Source organism: Pinus tabuliformis, chromosome 3_2 (genome assembly GCF_031772625.1).
Source record: "Pinus tabuliformis cultivar Carrire ecotype Pingquan chromosome 3_2, CPIR1, whole genome shotgun sequence".
In the NCBI taxonomy this organism is placed as follows: domain Eukaryota; kingdom Viridiplantae; phylum Streptophyta; class Pinopsida; order Pinales; family Pinaceae; genus Pinus; species Pinus tabuliformis.
Genome location: NC_142302.1, coordinates 292,731,085 through 292,747,457, shown reverse-complemented (window position 1 = coordinate 292,747,457; position 16,373 = coordinate 292,731,085).

The window sequence follows — 16,373 nt, the reverse complement described above, 5'->3', positions numbered from 1 at the left end:
ATACTTTCTGCATCACCAAGGCAAAGCTTTGACTCATAGCTTCTTCATTGCTACCAAAGATGATATCATCAACATACACAGCAAGTATTAGCAATTTGTTATTTTCAATTTTTATATAAAGATTGTTATCTGTTGATCCTTTTGAGAAACCTCGTTGATGAAGATATTTGTCCAGGCGATAATACCAAGCCCTTAGAGCTTGTTTAAGACCATAGAGGGCCTTCTTAAGTATGCATACAAGTTTTGGATCATTTCCAAGGACGAATCCGTCTGGTTGCTCAATATACACTTCTTCTTCTAAGTCTCCATTCAGAAAAGTTGATTTCACGTCCATTTGAAATACTTTGAACTTCTGAAAGCTTGAGAGAGCAAGGAACATTCGGATGGCCTCAATTCTAGCAACAGGAGCAAAAGTTTCTTTAAAGTCTATTCCTTCTTGTTGAGCATACCCTTTACACACAAGTCTGGCCTTGTTTCTAATAACTTCCCCATTTTCATTCAACTTGTTTTTAAAGATCCATTTTGTCCCTATGACATTCTTATCTTTTGGTCTAGGAACCAATTCCCAAGTGTTATTCTTTTCGATCTGTTCAAGTTCTTCATCCATTGCCTTGACCCAGCATTCATCTTTGAATGCCTCTTTTACATTTTATGGTTTAGTGGAGGAGAGCAATGCCAAATAGCTTGAGGCTTCTGCAATTGTTCTTCTTGTTTGTATACTTGCCTCTTTCTGCCCCAAAATTTGAGATTCTGGATGATTCTTCTGAACATACCTAGATGGAGTCTTCTCTTCTATCCTTATATGTTCCTCTGGTGCCTCTTGAGTTTCTTCTTCATCATAAGTCTGATTTGATGTTGAAGGATAGTCCTCATCATCTTCGAAATCTTCGGAATTTACTTGCCTAGGAATGTTTCCTTCTTCATCAACCACTACATCAATGCTGTCAACAATTCTTCCAAGTCTTTTATTGTAACACTTATATGCTTTGCTTTGGGGAGAATAACCAAGGAGAATGCCTTCATCTGCTATAGGTTCAAACTTGCCAAGATTTTCATCATTATTTTTAATATAGCATTTGCTTCCCAAAATTTTGAAATGTTTTACTGTAGGAGTCTTACCATACCATAGCTCATGAGGAGTTTGAGTGCTATTCACTTAGACATTTGTCTTGTTGAGAATACCAACTGCAGAAAATGCGGCTTCACCCCAGAAGGTTGCGGGAGTTTTCGACTCATCAAGCATAGCACGAGCCATTTGTTGAACCGTTTTGTTCATCCTTTCGACTACTCCATTTTGTTGAGGAGTCCTAGCTGTAGAGAATTCCCTTCTTATTCCATGTTCTTCACAAAAATCGAAAAATTCATTCAAGGTAAATTCTCCTCCTTGATCAGACCTGAGGCATTTGATTCTGTGATCTGATTCGTTCTCCACCAAGGCTTTGAATGATTCGAATTTTTCAAAGGCTTCATCTTTGTGCTTCATAAGTCCTTTCCAACACATCCTGGAAAAATCATCAATGAATAAGATAAAGTATTCTTCTCCTCGGGATGACCTTTTCCTAGATGGACCATGTTGGATCCCTATAATATTAGTGATTACCCCATTACTATTGTAGCTATACCCCTTATTTATATTGTTGTGCCCCTATTACCCCCATCTTGTTATTTCTGTGCCCCATAGAATCCCTCTTTTGTTATTTTTGTGGCTTTATATTATTATTGTTAGGTCGGCTGGATTATATTGTTACTCCTTAGACTCCTATATATAGAAAGGAGGTTTTGTCATTTGTATCATCCAAGAATTGTTCATTTATATAATGTAAAGGAGGTTGCCCCCTCGAAGAGGCTGAATTCTAAGGCGTTGATCTATCTTTTCTATCTTTTCTTGAGTTGGTTTCATAACATTTAGTATCAGAGCTTTGGATTCTAGGGTTTCGCTGCTCCAAACAGGTCATCGTGGAATTTTCGCCATAACTTTTTTTCTGTGACGTTTCAGAAGTCACAAAAAAAACCCATTTGAGAAGTAATCACGGTGAACCTTGGTTCCAAATTTCAGAGCTTTGTGCGAGATATTTGTGGAGATATGATCTGAGGAAGTTGGTCTTTTTGCAGACTCCTGATTTACAATCAAAACAGGTGACCTAGGAAAAATCGTCATAACTTTCTCTCGGGGGATCGGATTGAAAATTCGTAAGAAGGTATAGAAAGAGGACGGACTGTAGTTTCTTGTGTGCAGGTTTCAGATATAAAGGTTGAAACAGTGACTCGTGGCACGTCGTACAAGTTCACCCTGCTGAATTAGTCTAAAAGCAAGTCACCGTGGGAGATTTCACATAACTCTTCCTTGGAGAATCCAATGTGGTTCAAACTTGTGGCATTGGAAAGAGGACGCAGAACGCTACTACAAATTGGAATTTCAGAACTGGATGGTCTGAAATTACAGAGATACATCAGATTCAATATCAGGCTTATACAAAGTGAAAAAAGGTGTGTATTTTTTTTTAAATTTTTGCGTAAGCTTGGTTTGAAGGAATACAAAGGGCATAGTAAAGCATTATTATCAGTAATTGATGCCCCGAAGAAAGAAAATGCAAACACCTAGTAAGCAACCTGAAAGCTCTAGCATGACTTATGAAGAAGAGGAAGAAATGCAACATGATATAGCAAAATTACGAGACCAAGTGCAACAAGTGTCACTTGCACAAAAAGGAACAGAAGCTAAGATGGATTGTTTAAAGAAAGGCGTAGAAGCTAAGATGGACGATTTGAAGATAGAATTGAAGACAAACATGGACAAATTGAAGAAGTTACTACAAGAAAGGGTCACTAATGGTGAAAGGGTAGTAAAGGAAACTCATGATGAGAACAAAAGAAATGTTAATCATGATTCCATAGACTCTAATGTTGGATCGAAGACCCACCACATTCCAAAAATCGATATGAAGAAGTTCGATGGCAAGGATCCCGCAACATGGATATTACAGATGGAGCAATTCTTCGATCCCAATAATGTGCAAAACACACAAAAGGTACGTATGGCAACTTTATATTTGGAACCAAATCATTTTGTATAGTATCAATGGCTTTGCTCTCGTAAACAATTTATCACTTGGACAATTTTTACGGAAGAATTGGTAGCACATTATGAGGATACAAAAAGCAACACTTTTTTTAGCCAATTGGTAAGTCTCAAACAAAAGGGTTCAATAATGGAGCACATTGAGGAGTTCCAAAAATTGAATATAAGGGTAAAAGATATTCCAGAGGAGCATAGGATTGATTTGTTCATAGGGTCTTTAAAGGATAATATCCAACATGATGTTCGCCTTTGGGAACCTGATTCATTAGAGAAGGCATTCAGGTTAGCAAGAAAAATGGAAAGTAAAATTATGGCAACGAGGAAGCATACCACTCACAACTATAAAGAAGGAAGTGTTGTTACCCATAGTCTTCCACAACCTATAAGGTTGACACCACAACAATTGGAAGAAAAAAGAGTAAAAGGGCTTTGTTACAGTTGTGATAGCAAATACAATAAGGGCCATAAGTGTGCTGAGAAGAAATTATTCTACATAGATTGTGAAGAGGAAGAAGAAAGGGAGCAAGAAAGGTCAAAAGAAGAGGATATACTCCAGGAACAAAGCCTAGGTGAAGAACAAATAAATCCAACCATATCTTGTAATGCATTCACAGGAATTACCACTCCTCAAACCATCAAGATAGAAGGACAAATCAAGAAGAAAAAGGTAATAGTTTTGATTGATTCAGGAAGCACCCACAATTTTATTCATTGTAAGGTAGCAAAAGAATTGAAATGCTTCCTATATCCAGCACCAGAGTGTCAAGTAATGATTGCAAATGGAGGAACAATAAATTGCTCTCGAAAGTGCCATAATATCAAGCTATCCATGGGAGATTATGTATTGACTAGCCCAATGCTTTCCATTCCAATGGGAGGTGCTGATGTTGTACTAGGAGTCCAATGGCTACAATCCTTAGGTACAATAGCTTTTAATTTTCAAGAACTTTTCATTAGATTTTCTACGGAAGGAAAGGAAGTTGAATTAAGGGGTATTGCAGGGAAACCAGGAAAGATAATCAGCTCTAATGGTGTGACAAAGCTTCTAAAAAAGGAGCAAAGAGGTGTAATTGCACAATTATGTTCGCTAGATGTTTCCACATTGGAATCATCTATTTCTCTAGATCTCCAAAAAGTCCTGGACAATCATTCCAAGGTATTTGAGACTCCCAAAGGTCTCCCACCTATGCATGATCATGATCATGCTATTCATCTAATTCCAGGAAGTGTTCCTCCAAACATCAGGCCGTACAGATATCCCTATGTCCAAAAAAGTGAAATTGAACGTATGGTTGCAGAAATGTTAGAGGCTGGTATAATTCAACCAAGCCAAAGTTATTTCTCTGCTCCAGTAGTATTGGTGCACAAGAAGGATGGATCATGGCGCATGTGTCCGGATTATAGGGAGCTCAACAAGCTCACTATTAAAGATAAGTTCCCCATTCCTGTCATTGATGAATTACTGGATGAATTCCATGGATCAATTTACTTCACCAAGTTGGATCTTCGTTCGGGATATCATCAAATCAGAATGAAGATTGAAGACATTCCGAAAATGGCATTTAGAAGTCATGAGGGTCATTATGAATTTTTGGTCATGCCTTTTGGCCTTACCAATGCACCTTCAACATTTCAAGGTTTGATGAATTCAATTTTCAAACCATTCCTTAGAAAATTTGTATTAGTATTTTTTGATGATATACTAATCTACAGCAAGTCTTGGAAGGATCATGTTGAACATGTTGACAAGGTGCTACAACTATTGGAGGAGAAACAATTATTTGCAAAAAGATCCAAATGTTTCTTTGGAGTCCAGGAGGTGGAATATTTGGGTCATATTGTATCTCATGAAGGAGTTAAGGTAGACCCTAGCAAAATTAAATCCATTAAGGAATGGAAAATCCCCACATCCATAAAGCATTTGCGAGGATTTCTTGGGTTGATAGTGTATTATCACAAATTTGTTAAGAATTATGGGATAATAGCTGCACCTCTAACAACATTATTGAAGAAAGATGCATTTTCATGGACTCCGGAAGCAACAAAGGCCTTTGAACATCTTAAAGAGGCAATGTGCCAAGCATCGGTCTTAGCTACACCAAACTTCACAAAAACCTTTATTGTGGAATGTGATGCTTCAGGAAATAGAATTGGTGCTGTTCTAATGCAAGATGAAAGACCCATTGCTTTTGAAAGTCATCCAATCAAGGGAAAGTTTCTAAGCAAAGCTATTTATGAGAAGGAAATGTTGGCAATACTCCATGCACTTAAGAAATGGCGACCCTACCTAATGGGAAGACACTTCAAGGTAAAAACGGATCATGATAGCCTTAAATACTTTTTAGAACAAAGATTATCCTCTGAAGAGCAACAAAAGCGGGTCACAAAGATGTTGGGTTATGACTTTGAAATCATCTACAAAAAAGGGAAGCAAAATGTGGTGGCAGATGCACTATCAAGAAAGGATGAGGATGTGGAAGCATTGTTGTGCACCATTTCTATTATCCAACCAGATTGGATAAACGAGGCAAGTTAGGAATGGAAGAATGATGAAGAAGTGTGGGCACTTATTCGAAAGCTACAACAAGATTCCAGTACGTCTGATACATTTAGCTGGAAAAATGATTCGTTATGGTACAAAGATCACTTATACCTCTATAAGAATTCCCAGCTAAAACAAAAGATTCTTATGGAATTGCACACTTCTCCCTTAGGAGGGCACTCAGGATTTTTAAAAACTTACCACAGGGTTAAGAAGGAATTTTTTTGGGATGGCCTTAAATCAGATATTCAAAAGTTTGTGGCGGAATGTGTGGTTTGCCAACAAAATAAAGTTGAAACAATTAAGACACTGGGTCTATTACAACCTTTATCCATTCCAAGCCAACGTTGGGAGGAGGTTTCAATGGATTTTATCACAGGTTTACCCAAGTCTGAGGGAAAGAGTGTAATCATGGTGGTAGTTGATAGACTTACCAAGTATGCACACTTTTGTGCATTATCACATCCATTTAAAGCTAGTACAGTTTCTACTGCATTTATGGAAACAATTCGAAAACTACATGGAAACCCAAAGATTATTGTAAGTGACAGAGATCCATTTTCACTGGAAATTTTTGGAAAGAATTATTTTCTTGTCTTGGTACTCAGTTAGCTCATAGCTCATCTTATCATCCTCAATCTGATGGGCAAACTGAGATAGCAAACAAATGTTTGGAAGGATATCTTCGTTGCTTTGTATCTGATAAACAGACACAATGGATCAAATGGTTGCCTCTGGCTGAATGGTGGTATAACACTTCCTTCCATACAGCAACAAAAATGACCCCATTTATGGCACTTTATGGGTATCAACCACCATCCATCACATCATATTTAAGAGAAAATTCTAAGGTTCAGGTAGTGGAACATCACATTGAACATCAACAACAAGTCCTCCAGCTCTTAAAGGATAACCTCGTGTTGGCACAAAATAGAATGAAACAATAGGCAGATCAACATCGCAGTGAAAGAAGTTTTGATGTAGGTGATTGGGTATTCCTACGGCTACAACCATATAAGAAAATGTCCCTAAAGAAAGCTAAGAAGGATAATAAATTATCACCAAAATATTATGGTCCGTACAAGGTGTTGCAAAAGATTGGTACTATGGCATACAAATTGGAGCTTCCTGCAGCTTCTCGATTGCACCCAGTTTTCCATGTTTCATGTTTAAAGAAGGTTATAGGCGACAAGCTCCCAGTTCAAACAATATTGCCAGAACTTGACGAGGAAGGAAAAATTATATTGGAACTGGAAGCAGTCACAGAAACAAGAACTCGACAACTACGAAATCAATCAATTTCAGAGTATCTTATCAAGTGGAAGAACTTATCCGCTGAAGATTCCACATGGGAGGATGATAATTTTATGCAGAAGTATCCAGAACTACTCAAGCGTTGAGGACAACACTTTTTTGAAGGAGAGGGGCATGTTGGGTCCCTATAATATTAGTGATTAGCCCATTACTATTGTAGTTATACCCCTTATTTATGTTGTTGTGCCCCTATTACCCCCATGTTGTTATTTCTGTGCCCCATAGAATCCCTCTTTTGCTATTTTTGTGGCTTTATATTATTATTGTTAGGTCGGCTGGATTATATTGTTACTCCTTAGACTCCTATATATAGAAAGGAGGTTTTTTCATTTGTATCATCCAAGAATTGTTCATTTATGTAATGTAAAGGAGGTTGCCCCCTCGAAGAGGCTGAATTCTAAGGCGTTGATCTATCTTTTATATCTTTTCTTGAGCTGGTTTCATAACAGACCACATACATCAGTATGGACAAGTTCAAGTGGCTTGCTAGCTGATCCTTCCTTCTCAGGGAAGTTAGTTCTAGTTTGCTTACCAAACTGACACAATTTGCATATTGTATTGTCTAGAATTTTGATGTCTGGAAGACCACGTACTGCTTGATATTTGCATGCTTTCCTTATCTGTGAGAAGCTAAGATGCCCCAATCTTCTGTGCCATAGCCAGTGTTCATCATTCTTGCTTAGATAGCATTGATGTTGTCCTTCTTTGAATATGTATAAATTATTTGTATTTCTTACGCCTTTGATAACTGTTTTTCCTGTATCAAGATCACGAACACTACATCCATTTGATTGAAATATTACCTCAGTTCCTTGATCACACATCTGACTGACACTTAATAGATTATGCTTTAAGCCATCAACATACATGACATTTCCAGCTTTGACCTTTTCTTTCAATTGAACAGAACCTTTACCTTTTATGAGAGAAGGGGTGTCATTTCCAAAAGAGACCTTCTTCTCCTTCTCTAAGGCACTATATGACTGAAGTTTTTCTTTATCACCTGTCATATGTTTCGAACATCCACTGCCGATGTACCATTGATTTTCCTGCCCTTCCGCATATAATGATATACCACATCTTTCTGGTTGTGGTTCTTTTATTCTCCATGATTTGGCACTTGAGGCTTGCTCCTTCTGAGTTGTCTGCCGAAACCTGCTCCTGCATTCAGAATCTTCATGATTGAAATTGTTACAAATAGAACATTCTATTTCATTTTCAAGAGTAGAGAAGTTATTGTAGGTCCTTTTCATGATCCCAGTCATACTCCTCTGTTTATGAGCTTCTCTAGTCATGATTGTCTTATAGGCAACACATTGAGCTGCTTTGTGACCAAAGTTATGACAAGAGAAACATTGGCCATTGAAGAACCTCCTATGATTATCAAATCTACCAGCCAAATGATTATAGTTCCTATTGACATCCATTCTTGAGGCAAATTGAGAAGGTTTTACCTGTGGCTGGTTGTAGCTTCTGTTCATTCTAAAAGTAGATTGCCCCTAATTTACCTGGTGATTTCCATTTGGGCTTTGTTCACTTTTCCTTGCTGCATCAAGATAGCTTTTGGAGGTAGATGGTTCATGTGCTTGAGTTGTTTCTTTATTATATCCCAGACCTGTCTTGTTTAGTGGAGAACACTGCACTTTGATAATCTCATCTAAAGTGTCAGATCCTTTAACAAATCTAAGATTAAGAGCTATTGTTTTCTCAATCCCTTTTTTAAGTGCCACAATTTCACATTCTAACTTTTCATGATATTTTTCCTTTTCAGCAAGTTTGAATCGTAGAGTATCTATGATCACATTCTTCTCTTCTAAACAAATTTTGAGTCTAGAAATCTCTTCATAAAGACCTTCTTCATCTATAGCATCCACAAAATCATCATTTTCATAAGCCATTAAAAGTTTATAACCTTGTTCATCTTCATCACTATTTGAAAGTCCATCACTATCTTCATGAGTGTAATAGCTTTTATATTTTGTTTCTTGTTCCATTTAACAGGTTCCTTACCCTTGTCAAGCTTATCTTTATGAGGACATTTGGCAGCATAGTGACCGACTCTTCCACAAGCAAAGCATTTGAAAGGTAACTTACCTCTGAATCTTCCAGCACCCCGTTGAAGGTTCTTGACAAAATTTGATTCTTCCTCTTCTTCTAACATATGTCCTGACTCATAGAAATCTCCTTTGCCTGAAGCCTTGAATGCTACTTCTCTCCTATCTGATGGTCCTCCTTTCCTCATTTCGTAAGCAGTTAGAATTCCGTGCAGCTGTGACATGGTAAGATTCCATAGATTCTACTTTTCTTCTATTGCAGAAACTTTTGATTCAAACTTAGGGGACAAAGATCTTAGAACCTTTTCAACCACAACAGCTTCTTTTATTTCTTCACCCAAGTTTTTCATACAATTAACAATCTCATCTACATGTAGGAAATAGTTAGCCACACTTTCATCATTGTGCATTCTGAGATTTTCATACTGAATTATGAGGGTTTGAAGTTTTGCTCATTTTACCTGTTCATCTCCTTCATAGCTCAGAACAATCTTGTCCCATATCTCTTTCACGGATTTATACTGCATAACCTTGATGAATTCTGATTGAGATAGACATCCTAATAGAATATTGACAGCCTTTGCATTTGTTTCATATTGCTTCTTACCAGCCGAATCTATAGGAGTTGTGGATGGAAAAGTGTACCCTGTATCTATGATATCCCAGAATTTTGTACCAAGAGATTGAAGATAGGCTGTGACTCTTACCTTCCAATAGACGAAGTTGGTCCCATAAAAAATTGGTGGCTTGATAGATGCTTCTCTCTCGTAGTTGCTCATGATGATGGATCTTCCTTCAAGCGATCAAGCTTCTTCAGAAGGACCTCCTCTGATACCAATTGTTGGAAATAATACTCAGAGGGGGGGGTGAATCAGTATTATCAAGTCAATTATTTCCTTTTTCAAATCCAGATCATATATGCTACTTTAGTTAGAGAAAACCGCGTATATACACAACTATGTACAAGGAAACCCGCGTATACCATGCAAACTTATAATTTACTTTATCTTACAGATGTTGATCATTAATCTGTGTATCAGAATCAAATAAACAGTAACCAGGAATAGTGAAATAGAGCAGAAGACAATCACACACAAGAACATAAGATATAAGGTGGAAACCCAATGTGGGTGAAAACCACCTGCTGCAATTCGTCTCTATCTTCTTTTTAATTAGAAACTACTTTTTACAATGATTCTGTACTGGTGCAGTCCTTTACCAGTATGCAGGCTGCAACCTGTAGAGAGCTACAACCCTCTCTCGTTCTCCAGCTTCTCCTAGAAGGGAGCTACAACCCCCGTAGCTCTTGCACTAGCCAAGATACTAGTATGTAGGTGCTGGCCTACAGAAGGCTACAACCTTCTCTTTCTTCCAGGGACCATGTTTCATAAATTTTCAGACTGAATCCATGAACATCAATCAATCATCAAACAATCTCATTTTCACCGATTAGAACTGAATCAAGTAGACACTTCTCTAACAGCTGTACCCAAAACATAGTAACAATAACCATACACCAAATTCTGAACCTAGAAACAGAAACACAACTCAAGAGATATACGCTACTTCAATAACCGGAGACCTGCATGCATACGCTTCTGTGTTGGACCAGCTGGCATATACGTTGTTCTTACTCATAGAACTAGCATGTATACGCGCCTTCGCTTCACGGAACCTACGTATAGATCTATAAAGGATAATTCACAAATATTCAGACCTTAATTAACCCAGATTACCAGATTTATAGATCAAGCATGCGCCACATATAACGGATCAAAATCATACAAAGATACTATTATTCAAACCTTAAGATTATGACCCATCAATAGAATTTATCCTTCTCTTTGCGCTCAGGTTCCTCCTTCATTCAGATCCAGATCTGCACCATAACCCAATCACCAATATTCCAGATCTAGCACTTTATCAGATATTCAACTAATTCAGATGATCCATTGCCAAATGATCTCCTTCCTCTTTTATAGTATTAGGCCTTCCATGATACCACGGTTCGAAAACCATAACAAAACAATACCATGGACCCAATACTTGGGATCAACACTCTTGACGAGATACCATGGCCCAAAACCATAGGTTCAATTACCAAGAACAAAATACCATGGACCAAAAAGAAGCTCTCCAACATGTACGCGCTTTTCCTTGCGTGAAAGTGTGTGTGTGTGAACAATTCTTGGATGTTTCAAATGAAAAAACCTCCTTTCTATATATAGGAGTCTAAGGAGTCACAATATATCCCAGGCGACCTAACAATAATAATATAAAGCCACAAAAATAACAATAGAGAGATTCTATGGGGCATAGTAATAACAATACAGTATTAATAAGGGATACAACTACAATAGTGATGGGGTAATCACTAGTATTATAGGGACCTAACAGTTTCGTCTTTGCATAGTATGTCTAGTATTATTTTGTGTTGTATTTTACACTTTTAAAGTGATGTTGTGTTTCCATCACTTGTCAAAGAAAAAATAGTTTTGGCCTTATTTTTGTAAATCATGTGTTGCAGTGATGATGTGTTTTCAATCACTTTTTGAAGCAACAATGATATGTTGGCCTTATTTTCGTAGCTGGGGTATTGCATCCATTTTGATGTAAACTTGACCACCGAGTATGTGTTATAAACTCATGGCAAGTGTGGGATGCTTGGGTCGTTAGTTGGTCATGAAAGTCAAGCATGTAATTTGTGAAACAATGTAGTACAAGTTGCAAAGGTTGTAGGTGTCGGCTCATTGCTTAAGGCTTCGAAGAACAAAGGTGAAGGAGATGGAAGTGAGACCTTTCAAGATGCTTGTGATGTAGACAAGGTACAAAGAAGTTGCATATTATTTTTCATGCTTTTAGAGGACCAAAATCTCCTTAGTGGGGAGGATTGATCCGGGTGGCTCTAGGGACACAGAGGACAGAGACAGCCTTTGGAGGCTTGAAAATCAAAGTGATCAGAATGCTTTTGAACTAGGACCATAGTGTAGATCCCATCGTCTTGATCATGGTGGTGTGAATGGTTCATCAATCCGAGCTCATATGAGGGAGAACGAGAAAGTTATATTTTTTGTCAAAGCTGGGTTGTGGGTCATGTTTAAGTGTCTTATAATTTGACTAGCCCCGAGGCATGAAGCTTAGCTCCCTAAAGTATTTGAAATTGTGTCCTTGTTAATTTGCCCAATATCCCTTATTTTCTAAAAAAATTGAAAATCACCCCTATGGTTAAAAAAATCAGAAAAAAAAAAATATTATTGGGGTGACGTGCCACCAACCCCAACAACCCCCCCCCCAAACGAACTTCATATATATATATATATATATATATATATATATATATATATATAATCAAAAAAAATTATTGGCCAATGGGCCATAACCCCGTTGACCCCCCCAAAAACATGCAACCTCTTAAAAAAATAAAGGACTAATGGCCATGTCCCTACTGGTCCAACCAAACACCACATTTAGCATTTTATATGGCGTGGGCACAGGCCACCTCTAGTGGACCCAGCCCACACCCCCCAACCTTAAATCGTATGCCGTATTAATGGGAGGTTGGCGGGTATCTAGTCCACGCTAGCCACGTGGGCTAGCCTGGTACCGTGCGGTGGCCCCATGTCACCTCCTCCATAACCCACAGTACAACCATCAAATTGCCCATTTAATTCTTAAACCAAACTTTTATGCAACCAAAACCAATAGCGCCATTCAAGGAGTATGAAGGGTTAAGAAGTGGGCCACCCAATGTGGACCCAACCCCAAAAATTATTTTGGTTTAAATATTAAGATAATAATGTATTAAAAAGGGAGGGGTGGGGTTTGACAACCGGACCCCTCCTCAACAAATTTCCTTATTAACTAATGTGCCAAACCAACTTCTTGGTTAATCCACCCGAGAGTTTATATAAACCTCATTTGCATAATGCACCTTGGAGGATGGAGGAACGAAGAGCAGGCACAAAATTTGAGGCAATTTATTTTAATTAATTTATTGTAGGTGGAACCATGACTGATTGAAATTTCTAGGAGGATGAAATTTTTGTAGTGTCAAAATTGGACAAACTTTATGTCGATCTTACACCTCTCGGTGACACAAACTCAATGGCGCAATTAGTTTCTTGATTTGGGCAGTATATCTGTAGAGGACCTGGAGGAGGGAATCCTTGAGGAATCTAGGGGAAATCTAAAAGATTCTTTAGGCCCCAGAATTCCACTTTCTCAGAATTCAAAAATTTGATAGTCAATTTTGCACTATTCAACGCCACAAATATGATGGTGAGTTTGTTAGGTGTGGAGCCTGATTATCTTCTGTATTCAAAGGTATCACCGCATTGGATCCCAGTTCGAAATGGGGTGGCAACACCACCCGTAAAATATTCTCTACAGGGGGGTCTAAGGGGGGGCGGCTATGACCTTTTGGGAGCTCCCCCTGGCAGGGGGATTGGGAGAAATGCCCCCAAAGCAAAGAATAGATGTAAAATTGCCTTGTAAAATGTTGTAATTTCGTAGTCAATCTGGGCTATTCATTAGGCAGAGATATGATGATAGAAGTTATGTTTAATTTAGGTTTTTTTTTGTAGAAGGCAACCCCTCGCTATATATGAGGGAATTGTATTGCGTCTATGTAGATCTATATTCTGAGTGACGAAGAGAGAGAAGATTGAGAGTGAAGAGGGAATTACAACGAATATGCTGTTGGTTGTATCTCTTCAGTTTGTTGAATAATATAAAAGGATGGACTAGCTGTTTCTCCGTGGACGTAGCCCAAACTGGGTGAACCACGTATATTTTTGTCTCTCTTGTTTTATGCATTTTCTATGTTTATATTTCTGCAATATTTTATGTGTTCCATTGCTTTGTAATATATAATTTTCTAACAACTAGTATCAAAGCTAAAGGTCTATTTGGTTCATAAACTCACAGGAGAGAAGGGTTCCTGTTTCGAGTGGGAGCAATGGTGGAAGATGGTAGATTTAGGGTCGAAATATTTAATGGCCAAAAGTACAGCTGTGGAAGATGTAGATGGAAGATTATCTGTATCAGAGAGATCTATACCAACAATTGACCAGAAAGACAAAGAAGAAGACGAGTATGATAGACACAGAATGGGATATTCTCGACAGAAAAGCACTTGGAACAATACGATTGTGCCTAGAGGCGTCTGCAGTGTTTAATATTTCAAAGGAAATGACAACAGAGTGTTTAATGTCAACATTGTCCAAACTATATGAAAAGCCCTCGGCCTCAAATAAGGTATTTCTTATTAATCGTTTATTCAATATGAAGTTGTCAGAAGGTGGACTTGTTGTTAATCATTTAAATGAATTTGATACAGTTACCAGTCAGTTAAGTTCTGTAGGGGTAACTTTTGTTGATGAAGTTAGTGCTCTTTTATTTCTGTGCTCATTTCCAGAAAGTTGGAATGGTTTAGTTATGGCCATTAGTAATTCTGTCTCTGGATCTAGTACTTTAAAGTTTGATGATGTTGTCGGTGAAATCCTTAGTGAGGAAATGCGACGGAAAAGCTCCGGTGAGACATTAGGTAATTCTTTGACTGCAGAGACTAGGGGAAGAAAAATGGAAAGAGGAAAGATCCTTGGATATCCAAGTAAGTCAAGAAAAGGTAGATCCAAGTCTAGATCGGGGATAGTGTGCTGGAAATGCGGGAAGAAAGGACACCTAAAGAAGGAGATGCGCAATAAGAAACTAATCATCAAGCAAATGTCACAGGTGATGCATTGCAAGATGCTTTGATTCTTTCATTAGAAAATATTATTGATGACTGGGTGGTAGATTCATGGGCCTCATTCCATGTCACACCTAATAGGAAACATTTTCATGATTATGTTTAAGGAGATTTTGGACAGGTTTGATTGGGTGATGATAAACCTGGAAAAATTATTGGAATGGGTACAGTTTTCATTAAACAACAAAATGGAAATCAATGGCTATTGATGGAGGTAAGGAATTCTCCAGATCTGAAGAAAAATCTAATTCCAATAGGGCAGTTGGGAGGTGAAGTTTGCATAACTACTTTCACAGATAAAACCTAGAAGGTCACTAAAACATCCCTGGTAATAGCGAAAGGAGGAAAGGTTGGTACATTGTATTTATGCAATGGTATTTCTAATTCTTCTAATGCTTTAACCTCTACAAGAGAAGAGACAACATTGTGGCATCATAATCTCAGGCACATGAGTGAGAAGGGGATGCAGATTCTTCACTCAAAAAATTTGTTGCCAGGTTTGAAGCATGTTGATTTAAAATTCTATGAGAATTTTGTTTATGGAAAACAGAAGAGAGTCAGATTCCTTAGTGTTGGGAAAGAAAAGAAGAGCGAAAAATTAGAGCTTGTGCATACAGATGTATGGGGACCTGCTCAGGTATCATCTCTTGGTGGCTCTCATTATTATGTTACTTTTATTGATGATGCAACTAGAAAAACCTGGATTTATTATATTCGAAATAAATATGATGTATTTGATACTTTCAAGAAATGGAAAGCTTTGGTTGAAAATGAGACAAGAAAAAGGTTGAAGTGTCTCAGATTAGACAATGGAGGTGAATATTGCTGCAAAAATTTTGATAGATATTATTCAGAGAATGGAATTCATAGAGACAAGACAGTTCCAGGAACACCACAAGAAAATGGTGTGTCAGAAAGGATGAACAGGACAATGATGGAGCGTGCAAGGTTCATAAGATTGCATGCAGGATTACCTTTACAATTTTGGGTAGATGTTATAGATATTGTTGTTTATCTAATAAACAGAGGTCCTTCAAGTTCCTTGGATGGTGGTATTCCAAAGGAGGCATCGACAGGTAAAAAGGTAAACTACTCTTTTTTAAAGACTTTTGCTTGTGAATCCTTTGTCCACATTAATAAAGAAAATAGAACAAAGCTAGAGGCAAAATTAAAGAAACATGCCTTTATTTGATATGGTGTTAATGATTATGGTTATTTCTTTTATGATTATGAAAAACGCAAAATCATTAGGAGCAGAGATGTCATATTCAATGAAAAGATTTTGTATAAGGATCAGTTGTAGGAAAATAAACAGGAAAAATAAAATAGAGAATACACAGTTCTTGATGGGATCATAGGAAAAGTGATGGTGCCTGAAAACATAATGATCAACAGCCAGAACAACAACCATAACAACAACAAGCACCTCAAACACCTGAAAGTGGTGTTAGAAGATCTACCAGGATAAGTAGACCCACTAAACAATACTCTCCTTCATTATATTATGTATTGTTGACTAATTCTGGTGAACCAGAATGTTATGAAGAAGCAGTGTTGGTAGAAACCAGGAAGAAGTGCAAGCAAGCCATGAAAGAAGAGATGGACTCCTTAGCAGATAACCATACTTGGGACTTA